This window comes from Adiantum capillus-veneris, chromosome 1, assembly GCF_014529385.1.
Source record: "Adiantum capillus-veneris isolate H3 chromosome 1, ASM1452938v2, whole genome shotgun sequence".
NCBI lineage: Eukaryota > Viridiplantae > Streptophyta > Polypodiopsida > Polypodiales > Pteridaceae > Adiantum > Adiantum capillus-veneris.
In genome coordinates, this window is record NC_140931.1 from 90488592 (window position 1) to 90499718 (window position 11127).

The 11127-nt window shown below is 41.1% G+C and overlaps 1 pseudogene; it reads right to left on the reverse strand.

Moving 5' to 3' along the window:
* Nucleotides 1–4036, reverse strand: part of LOC147465171 (uncharacterized) — a 48310-nt pseudogene extending 44274 nt beyond the window's left edge.
* Between the last annotated feature and the right edge of the window lie 7091 nt (nucleotides 4037–11127).

Sequence of the window (11127 nt, forward strand, 5' to 3'; positions counted from 1 at the left end):
TTGGGTTCTTGCACGTGTGTTCGAAGGGGTTCTCAAAGCATCATAATTTGGGTAGCCATGGCTTTCTCTTATCCCGAGTTTCATGGAAGAAGTGATGAAGATGTGGAGGACTTTCTGGAAAAGATGGAGGTTGCCTGCATTAGCAACCAGATTCATGACCCTACGCAAATGTTACGCCTTCTCCAAATTTGTTTGAAGAGTGATGCACGAGCTTGGTCCAAAGCATTTGAAGAGGAGTTGCGTATGGCTGATCCACCTATAAGATTGAGTTGGGACAATCTAAGGCATGGATTGGAAGTGGAGTTTGTGAAGATAGAAGACCCTGACAAAGTGTGGCAAGAAGTACAGGCTTTGGTGCAAAAGGAAGGTGAGCCAGTAGATGCGTACATACGTAAGTTTTCATTGGCATGGGAGCGAATGTGCAAGGCTTTAGCACCACAGGTACCCCCGCCTGACATGATGAAGAAGGACAGGTTCTTGGCTGGTCTTTGGGAGAATATACGTTGGAGAGTGGAGCTAAAGAAGCCTAGGACATATGAAGATGCACTAGAGGTAGCAAGGAACAAAGAGTGGAAGCTGAGGAAAATGAGCCAGTTAGGGGTGGAGTCTTTGCCAATGAGGTCTGAATTTCAGCCTATAGAGTCTTTACAAGGGCGCATGTCAGGGGTTCATCATGAACCAGTGGTTCCTGTTACTACTCAGGTTATGCCAGCAGTGGTCACTACAGCAGTGCAAGATGATGGCCTAAGGCAAGACATGAGGCAAATGGTAGATTTGATGAAGAATCTCAGCCTAAACATGCTAGGTCAAGTGGGAAATAATCGAGGTCGAGGGAGGTTTGCAAATCAGCCAGGAGGTGAAGAAAGGCCTAGGAATGGTGTTGGACAAAGCAATGGTAGGTTTTGGAGGCAGACGCCCACATGTTATAATTGTGGAGAGTTGGGTCACATCAGCCCGCAATGTGATAAGCCACCAAGGATGGGGGGAGACATGTATCCATTGCCAAGACAGGTGCTAACTAGGTCAAATGATTATGGCATAGAAATTAAGGGAGATGAAGGAACCAGCGGATTAACCCAAGAGGAAAAGGGAAAGACAAAAGTGCTAAGTGTAGTCACCTTGGAGAAGGCATCAAAGCTAGAGGATACATTAGTGATGCCTATTGGGAAGAGGACCACAGAGGATAAAGAAGGAAGAAGTGCCCCAGGTCCTAGTAAGAAGAAAGGAAAGAGCCATGAAGGCGAGGATGTCAAGGCCAAGAGGAAAAGGAGAGCTCGTCGAAAGTTTCATGTTTCAGATTTTCCACTAGGGGATAGGCAATTAAGCTATGACTTGAAGGAGGATCTGATGAGCAGGAAGGCAGATGTTACTTTTGGGCAGCTTATAGAGATGGTGCCTAAGCTAAAGCGACAGTGGAAGAGGATGGTTAACCCAATGGAGAAGGAGCCAGAGAGAGGTTTAATGAAGGTGTTGGCAATGGATGAGCTACCAGACATTTGTCCAATAGTAGATGTGTGGCATAAAAGGAAAAATTTGGAACAAGGTTATGTGGATGGCGGAGCCCAAATATGCGTCATAACACACTCATGCGTTGAGAAGATGGGTCTCAAAGTGGCTGGGGTGTCAGGGTTTCGGATCAGATTGGCAAACCATCAAAAAGTAAAATGCTTGGGTGTTGTAAAGAGTTTAGAAGTGGAGGCATATGATGCAAAGGCAGTGGTTGATTTTCATGTGATGCCAACAGGGTTGGGAGCATATCCTATTATACTGGGCAGACCATGGTTACGTGCAGTGGGAGCTGTTCAAGATTGGCGACATGGTACATTAGCCTCTATGGAAAGACAGGTACCAAGAAGCTTTATAATATGGACACAAGGTAACGATTAGAGGAGCTTTATGAAGATGAGGATGAGTCTAGTGATGAAGACTCTTCCACGGTGACAGATGAGGACAGTGATAGCACTACCAGCAGTGATGAGGATGCTGATGTTGCATTTCTTTTGATGGATAAAGAAATCCAGGAGTGTGGTTTAGTTGCATTTGCGAAGGAAGTTGAAGATGAAAGTGAAGGGCCTTATGAAGTGATTGAAGGGCTGATGCAAACCAAGGTTGAACTGTCAAAGAAGCAGGAATTGATGACACAAATGATCAGTGGTGGAGACCTCTCAGCTATGGAGAAGGGAATATATTTGCACATGCCGGTCTATGCCAAAGTATTTGATGCTTTTCTTGATGCAAGATTGATATATGGAATCTCTACACGTTTTCCTTGGGAATCAGGTGGAACCTTGATTAAGCTTTTCATGCAGCGAATGCAAAGTGTTTCTGTGTGGGATCCAGGTGGAATGAATATCTCTTTTTGTTGCTGCTGAGCATGAATGCTCTAGCAGGCTAGGGGATGGGCAAATTATGTCAGGAGTTTTTTGGAGCAAGGGATTGCGCATATGTACATATACATGCATGGTGCATCAAATAAAGTATTGCCCATTTTCCAGAGCCAGGTGGTTACGTGGGGCCCACATGTGTACAGGTAGGACACCATGTACATAGTGCATCGATTTTCATCGTTACTAGTACCATTGTGTTTTTTCTACAATAAGGAGGAGTTGGTAGCGCGTAAAACTTCTCGAGGAAGCTATCCGCGGGCCGACGACGTGAGGTCAGCAGGTGCGTCAGATGGCATCTAGTGGCGTCAGGAGGGCGAACGAGGTCAATATTTGCACGCAGATGAGGACAGACACAACGTGGGTGTTTGCTTGTGAGAATTATGCAGAAAGGTCATCATGAGGACCTTTTTTTGGGGCCACTTCACGTGGTGGCGAGGTGCATTATTGGAAAAAAGCTGAGTGCCAGGTGTGCGAATGATGCAAAAAGGTGACAACTATGCACTGTGAGGTCAGTTTTTGGCCTGTTCGGGGTCCGTTTGAGGTCATCTAAAAGGCCAAGGGTGCCCAACTAAAAAAGCTAAGTGTGGGAACTGAAAAAACTGAGAGAAGACCAGAAAAAAACGTGGAGAAGAGAGGAGGAACAGCCGCAACTGTGTTTTTGCTCATTTTGGAGCCTGTTTTGACCGTAAACTGCTCATCCGAGGTCGGATTTGAGCACTTTGACATTGTAGACTGGGGTTTTGGGCCGTTCCGGACGCGATGGCGCTGTCCATTTTGCCAAATTCCTCACTCTTTTTCTGCTATTTTTCTGTGTAATCTTCTCCGGTGAGTGAAGCTTCTTCTCCAATTTGTGATTGTATCTGGTATCTTTTACCCATATTGTGTGAGCTGTTTGCCCCTTTGGTGTTGGCCCAAGCTCAATTGTATCTAAACATCAGAAATTCTCCTCTTTTGAGCTGAGTTTTTTGGGTGTGTGTGTGTGTGTGTGTCTGTGTGGAGTGGGCAAGTGGATAGTCTCTCTCCTCTCACTCCAGAGGTGTGTTCCCTGTCTCGACCAGGTGTGTTGTGTAAACCGAGTGGTGCCCCATAGTGTGTGTGTGTGTATCATTCCAAGAGTGTGTGTCGGGTCGTTATAGAGGCTCTGTGTGTGTTTTCATCCCGCTCACAACGACACTGCAATGTGACAATCAAAAAGGGAGAAGGAAGCGCGAGAAGGAGAGAAGTGAGCGCCGTTAGCTCATGCTGTGTTTCTATTATCCAAAAACTTATAAAAAAGTTACAAAAATTGGCTTTTATACCTTAGCCAAGGTTTTTGTGGTCAAAACTAATAATATGGGAGCTCTAACTAAAGATAGGTTGATACAATCTGGAAGCTTGTAGTCCCGGCTTATCCATTACAATGTTTATCTAGAAAGTAGGAGTTACAACATTCTCGATTCATCAAAATAATAAGTGTTTTTACAATAAAAGCTCCAAAAATGTTATCCGAGTTAGCTTGCTGCTAACACAAGCACAGAGCCCCATAAAGTGATGCATTTGATGGGGCAGAGATGAGCATGGTAGGAGAACACGGGCTGCAGCTGTCCCTTCTTCTTTTCCACCCTCCAATCCCATAGATGCCTCTCATACTATCCCGCCACGAGCTTCATTGCACTTAGAAGAGACTCTCTCTCTCTCTCTCTCTTTTCATTGTATTATGTATGTATGTACATACACACATCTTCATTGTATTATGTATGTATGTACATACACACACACACACATGTGTGTGTGTGTGTGTGTGTGTGTGTGTGTGTATACATATATATATACACGCACATATATGTGTGCATGTGCGTGTGCGTGTGTGTGTATATATATATATACATGTATATATATATATATATATATATATATATATATATATATATATATATATATATATATATATATACATATATATATATGTATGTATGTATGTATGTATGTATATATACGTATGTATGTACATACATACGTATATATACATACATACATACATACATACATACATACATACATACATACATACATACATATATATATATGTATATATATATATATATATGTACATACATACATACATACATATATATATATATATATATATATATATATATATATATATATATATATATATATATATATATATATATATATATATATATACATATATATATATGTATGTATATATATACATATATATATATATATGTATGTATATACATACATATATATATATATATATATATATAGATCCATGGGCCTATAAGAGAAGGTGGTTGGGTGGAGATAAGCATGCTAATAGTCCCCTTGTCTTCTCGATTGGCGTTAAGAGAAGTGAAGATCCCATGGTGAGACATAATGTGCTTTGTAGTACCACTCTCAAAGTACCATAATGCAAATCTATAGCCACTACTAGAAATGTATCATGAATAGAAGGGTCATGGTCATAATTGCACTAAATTTCCTCTATGTATCTTTCACATCATTAGCAAAAATGCATAAGAGAAGCATTTAGAAAGGTTCTATTTGCCTCTTTAGCACTAGGAGGTTTTTCCCCCGTGCATTGTATATACGCCCATCACTCTAGGGCTATCTATCTTTCCATTGCACACTAAGTAATACACACTCTATTGTGTGCCTTGAGCTTCCTTTGTCTTCTCCACGTTGTGTGTGTTTTCTTGCAACCCTAATTCCAACAATTGGTATTAGAGCAGGTTGCGTTCTCTTGAGCTTAGTCGCCAACAGCTTTAGCATACACCTGCTCACTTTCTTCAATTTCAGTGAGCTTTGACAAGCGTTCGCAAGTAGACAAGTATTTTGGGTGTGCTCGTAGAGCTCGGTCTGCTCAGATTTTTGATTCGGGCTCATTTCCACTATAGGCAGTACTGTGCAGGCTATTTTGTCATCTTGTGCAAAATTTTTGTGAGTGCCATTTTTTGTATAATAGATCCCTTACAATCTTCTACGGTTTGTGCTATATAGCATGTGTTGTTCCTGCTTTATTTCTCCTCTTTTTGGGTAGTTTTCACAACACATATCTGTTCAAGATGTTTGCTGCTGAGGACAGATTGGATGGGGACAATTACCCTATGTGGGCTTATATGATGCAACATATTCTTGTGTCGAAGGCCATTTGGAACATCGTGTAAGGCATTGATGTACGTCCTGGTTTTGAGGATACGGGCGATGTTGAGGATGTTGTAGGTCTTGCTGCAAGGATTGCTATTGTTAGAGTTGTTTTGCCTATGGTGGAGCAAGCTCGTTGGGATGTAAAGAGGCTTGGGATATTCTGGCTGGTCTTTATGCAAGTCGCAATGAGGCAAAAATTGCATTGCTGTGTAAAGAGCAGGAGTCGAAGAATATGCATGAGGAAGATGGCATGGACACTTTCCTTGCTGGTGTCAAGGATATCAATGAGCAACTTATTTTTGCAGGTGAAGTCATTTCTAACAGTTCCCTTGTGCATACTGTTCTTGATACTTTGCCAGATTCTTACCAGACGTTTGCTAGTACTTGGAGACTTATGACCCAAGGAAATCTTGAAGTTGTCAAGTTTGATGTATTATGCACATTGCTGTTTGCAAGAGTCACTTTCCAGAAAAAACAAAACTAGACAGTGTGCAGTTGAACAAGCCTTTATTGCTGCTCAAAGAAAAGGTGGTAACAACAATGTTTGCACTTCTCATGGTTCTTCTACGAGTGGTAAATCACATGTTTCTAATGCTGCTACTGGTAGCAATTCGTCTGGGAATTCTAGTGATAAGGGTAAAAAGAAGATGTGTAACCATTATTGTAAGCTAATGATCATTTGATCAAGCAATGTCCTAAGTTGAAGACCAAAGATGCTAAGAAGAAAGAGATTGGTTCCATTGCAAATGTTGGTTGCACTACAAATGCAGCTATTGTTGAGTCTTTTGTGAAAGGATATTGTGATGCTCATGTTGATGCAGCATGGGTTTTTAGTGCAGAGTTTATGATCTTAAGGTCCGTGATGCATATTTGTCAGTTGCTGTAGATGTTCAAGTGTGGTACTTTGATGGTGGTCCTACAAAGCACATTACCTCTCATCATGACTTGTTTACCTCTCTTGAGGATGTCCCTCACAGGAACTCACACTTACACCAACAATGCCTCTTATCTGGTTTAGGGAGTTGGAAAGCTTGGGCTTATTGCTGCAAATGGCACCTCTTTTACACTAGCTTGTTGATGCATTGTATGTACATGGGATCAAGAAGAATCTTTGTCTATATCTGCACTTGCTAGATCGGTCTTGTTGTGAAACTCGTGGATGACAGATGTACAGTACATGATCTCAGTTACGGTGATGAAATCGTTGCATCTGGTATTATATGTCGTGGGTTGTATAAGCTCACTTTGTATGACAAGGGTGGTCAAAATTTTGCAAATGCACTTCTGGATTCTAAGGCTACTTCAGACAGAAAACTTTGGCATACACGTTTTGGACATCTGAATTTTGCCAGTTTTCTACGTTTGTAGAAATCTAATATGGTTGCTTCTTTGCCACCTCTTGAAGCACCTCTCAAACATGTTTATGAAGGCTGTATTTTGGGTAAGATGCAACATTTGAAGTTTCCAAAGGATGGTTTAGCTAGGCCACATGCACGTTGAAGTTTGTGCATAACGATGTTTGGGGGCCCATGGAAACTTCATCCTTGGGAAATTACCTTTACTTTGTGACTCTTAATTGCTCTAGGCATGCATGGGTGTATTTACTTAAGGCAAAGTCGGAAGTATTCATGTGCTTCAAATTTTTTTTGGCTATGGCTAAACATGTCTCAAAATGTACTATGGACACCCTCCATTCTGATCGAGAGGGAAAGTATATGTCTCATGAATTTAATGCATTTCTAGCTAGTCGTGGGATAAAACACCAATGTGCAATTCCTTATACGCGTCAACAAAATGGTGTTGCTGAGAGGAAAAACAGGTCACTTACAAAAATGGCACAGTATATGGTCAAAAGTCAAGCTTTGCTGCATTCGGTTTGGCTTGAGGCCATCATGTGTGCCACTTATGTACTTATAAACAGAGGTCCTACAAAAGCTTTGTAGTCTATTACTCCATATGAAGCATGGCATGGTAGAAAGCCTTCTATTGAGCGCATGCGTGTTTTTGGCTGTTTGGCATATGCCTTGATGCCACAAACATCGTACCAAAAATTGGATGATAAGGCTGTCAAATGTATTTTTGTTGGTTATAGTGCTAAAAGCAAAGGTTACAAGTTGTATCATGCGCAAACAAAGCATATCTTGGTCTCTCGGGATGTTGTGTTTGTGGAAGATTCTGTTCAGCCCTTGCTGTCATGTACTAAACACAGCAACGTAAGCTCACAGGACATTATGACACTTTGTTGCCTCTTTTCAGTGGTGGAAGTTCGAATATAAATTCCAATGAGGCAAATGTACAGCCTATGGGGGTTTCCAAAAATGTTACAAATCAGCCTATTACTGAGGTAGATGTACATGATGTACTTGAGGAGGAAAGGGATGAGAATGATCAAGCTAGAGGTATGCCTAAATGGCTGGTGCATACTTTGCATGATAGTAAACTGGATGCACCTGTTTCTAATCGTACTTGTTCAGGTTCTCACCATGCATCTTATGCATCAGATTGTTATGCTTTGGTTGTGTCTAGCTTACATGATGTTGAGGAACCTCTATCTTTTGATGAAGGATAGAATTTTAAAAATTGGATGTCTGTCATGCAATCGGAATATGATGCACTTATAGAAAATGAGACATGTACTTTATGTGATTTGCCTCCTGGCAACAAGGCCATTGGTACGAATTGGGTTTACAAGTTAAAACTCAAGGCGGATGGTGAGATTGATCACTATAAGACGCTACTTGTTGCAAAGGGTTATGCACAACAAAAAGACATATATTATGAAGACACTTTTGCTCCCACTTATCTTATGACTACTGTGCGTTTTCTATGTGCATTGGCAACTCATTCTGGTTGGGATGTAATCAGTCTGACATTATTACTGCTTTCTTGATTGGTGAAGGTGCACCATTACTCCTAACATTCCTTTCGTAAATCTGCAAAATATGCTTGGGATATTCTGGTTGGTCTTTATGTAAGTCGTAATGAGGCAAAAAATTGCATTGCTACGTAAAGAACTGGAGTCAAAGACTATGCATGAGGAAGATGATATGGACACTTTCCTTGCTGGTGTCAAGGATATCCATGAGCAACTTATTTTCTGTAGGTGAAGTCATTTTAGACAGTTCCCTTGTGTAGAGTGTTCTTGATGCCTTGCGAGATTCTTACCAGACCTTTGCTAGTACTTGAAGACTTATGACCCAAGGAAATCCTGAAGTTGTCAAGTTTGATGCATTATGCACATTGCTATTGCAAGAGTCGCTTTCCATAAAAAATAGGACTAGACAGCATGCAGTTAAACAGGCTTTTAATGCTGTTCAAAGAAAAGTGGTAATAGTAATGCAACTACTTCTCATGGTTCTTCTGTGAGTGGAAAATCACATGTTCCTAATGCTTTTTCTGGCAAAAATTAATCTAGAAATTTTGGTGATAGGGGCAAAAAGAACATGCATTGCCATTACTATAAAGCTAATGATCACTTGATCAAGCAGTGTCCTAAGTTGAAGGCCAAAGAGGCTAAGAAGAAAGAGGGTGGTTCCACTCCAAATGCTGGTTCCACTACAAATGCAGCTATGGTTGAGTCTTCTATGAAAGGAGATTGTGATGCTGATGTTGATGCAGAATGGGCTTTTAGTGCAGAGTGTACTATAATCCTGCTATCCATGATGCATGCATGTCAGTTGCTGTAGATTCACATGTTGGTATTTTGACAGTGGTGCTACAAAGCACATAACCTCACATCGTGATTTTTTCACCTCTCTTGAGTCTGTCCCTCATGGGAATCGAGTTACTTCTGCCAATAATGCCCCTTATCTGGTTCAAGGATTTGGAAAGATTGTTCTTATTGCTGCAAATGGCATATCTTTCACACTTGTTGATGCACTTTATATACTTGGGATCAAGCAGAATCTTTTGCCTGTATCTGCACTTGCTACACTTGGCCTTTGTTAGCAGCAAGCTAACTTGGAATCATTTTTTGGAGCTTTCATTGTAAACATTTATTCTTGTGATGAATTGGGAATATTGTAACTCCTATTTTCCGGATAAACTTTGTAATTGATGAGCCGGGGCTACAAGCTTCCAGATTGTATCAACCTGTGTTTACCTATCTTTAGTTAGAGCTCACAGATTATTAGTTTTGACCACCAAAACCTTGGCTAAGATATAAAAGCCAATTTTTGTAAGTTTTTCATAAGTTTTGGATAATGAAATACACAATGTGAGCTAATGACACTCACTTCTCTCCTTCTCGCGCTTCCTACTGCCTCCCCGGTTGTCACATTGCAGTCGCATTTGTTGCGTTGCAACCGCATGCAAGAGCTCTACACATTGACGTAAGCATTTCATATTATTTTGTAACTGTTGGCGTCGCCAACCCACGGCCTAATTTCATCATAAGTAGAAATTTACACTTCAAAATAAAAAGCTAAGCATAGGGGGGGTATTGGGGCATCACTGCTAAGCATTTAGATGCATTTTGGGTCGAAAATAACTAGGTCAAAAATCCACTATTGTCAATAATCATAATTTTTGCACTTGACGTAAAGTGGGATTTGAGACCATAAGCATGTGTGCTTAGGTCTTATAAACTTGTCCTAGAAGTTTCATTATGTTTGGATGTCATTTGATGCTATAACGGATGTGATTTGTTTGTCGATGAGCGATTGTCTTTTGATGATTTCAGTCACTTGAGTGTAGCTTGAGTTGGATGCAAGTTGTTTATTGTTTTTCGAGAGATTGACAACCTCTTGTAGCCTCTATACACTAGTCGAGTCAGCTTCGTCCCATTGATTGACAATTTAATCGTGGTTCTCGCTATGTCTGCAATAAGATAGGAATGAGGTTCGACACCCGTCCCACATTTGAAGCCGTTGTCGAGGATCGAAGAGACCTAAACTATGAAAAAACACGAGCGTCTTGTGAAGTTACCCTTTAACTTCCTCTAGGATCTCCTAGAGTCAAAACTTTCTTTTAGAACTGCATAGCTTAAGATTGTCGTCGTTTGTGTAGAGGTAGCTTGGAAGTAATCATACTTGCTGAGTGCCTTTAGGATTGTAGGATTGTAGAACTAGATTATGATTTTGAGAATAATTGATAGACGAAACAAGTCTTAAGATCAATGCTCAAAAAACCATAAAAAACAAGAAAACGAGTGTTTCTGAACACTTTTCACAACCCCATTGTAATAGAACCTAAGAGTAGGGTAATGTGCGCTCCTTGCCGCACTGTCGAAGCAAGGGACTTGCCAATACACCGTATGCGAGCCACAAACGGCTCCAAGCACACAACAAGCCTAAACTAGCAAGCTCAAGAAAACAAAGGGTGTGTCACTCACCGCTCTACGCTCGCCTTCGTGGTGGATTCCTCGCCGCGATGAAGAAGAAGCTGCAGTCGTGCCGCGCTCAACCGCTTCGCCGCCGTCGTGCCTTCGTAATGCTCGATCGCACACACACTCTCCCTCTCTCTCTCTCTCTCTCACACACACACACACAAGGAGGTGAAGAAGAAGAAGAAGATGGAGATGGAGCAAGAGCACTCTTCAATTGCACAAATGAGAGAATGAGTAAAAATTAGGTTTAGTTGGCTTTTA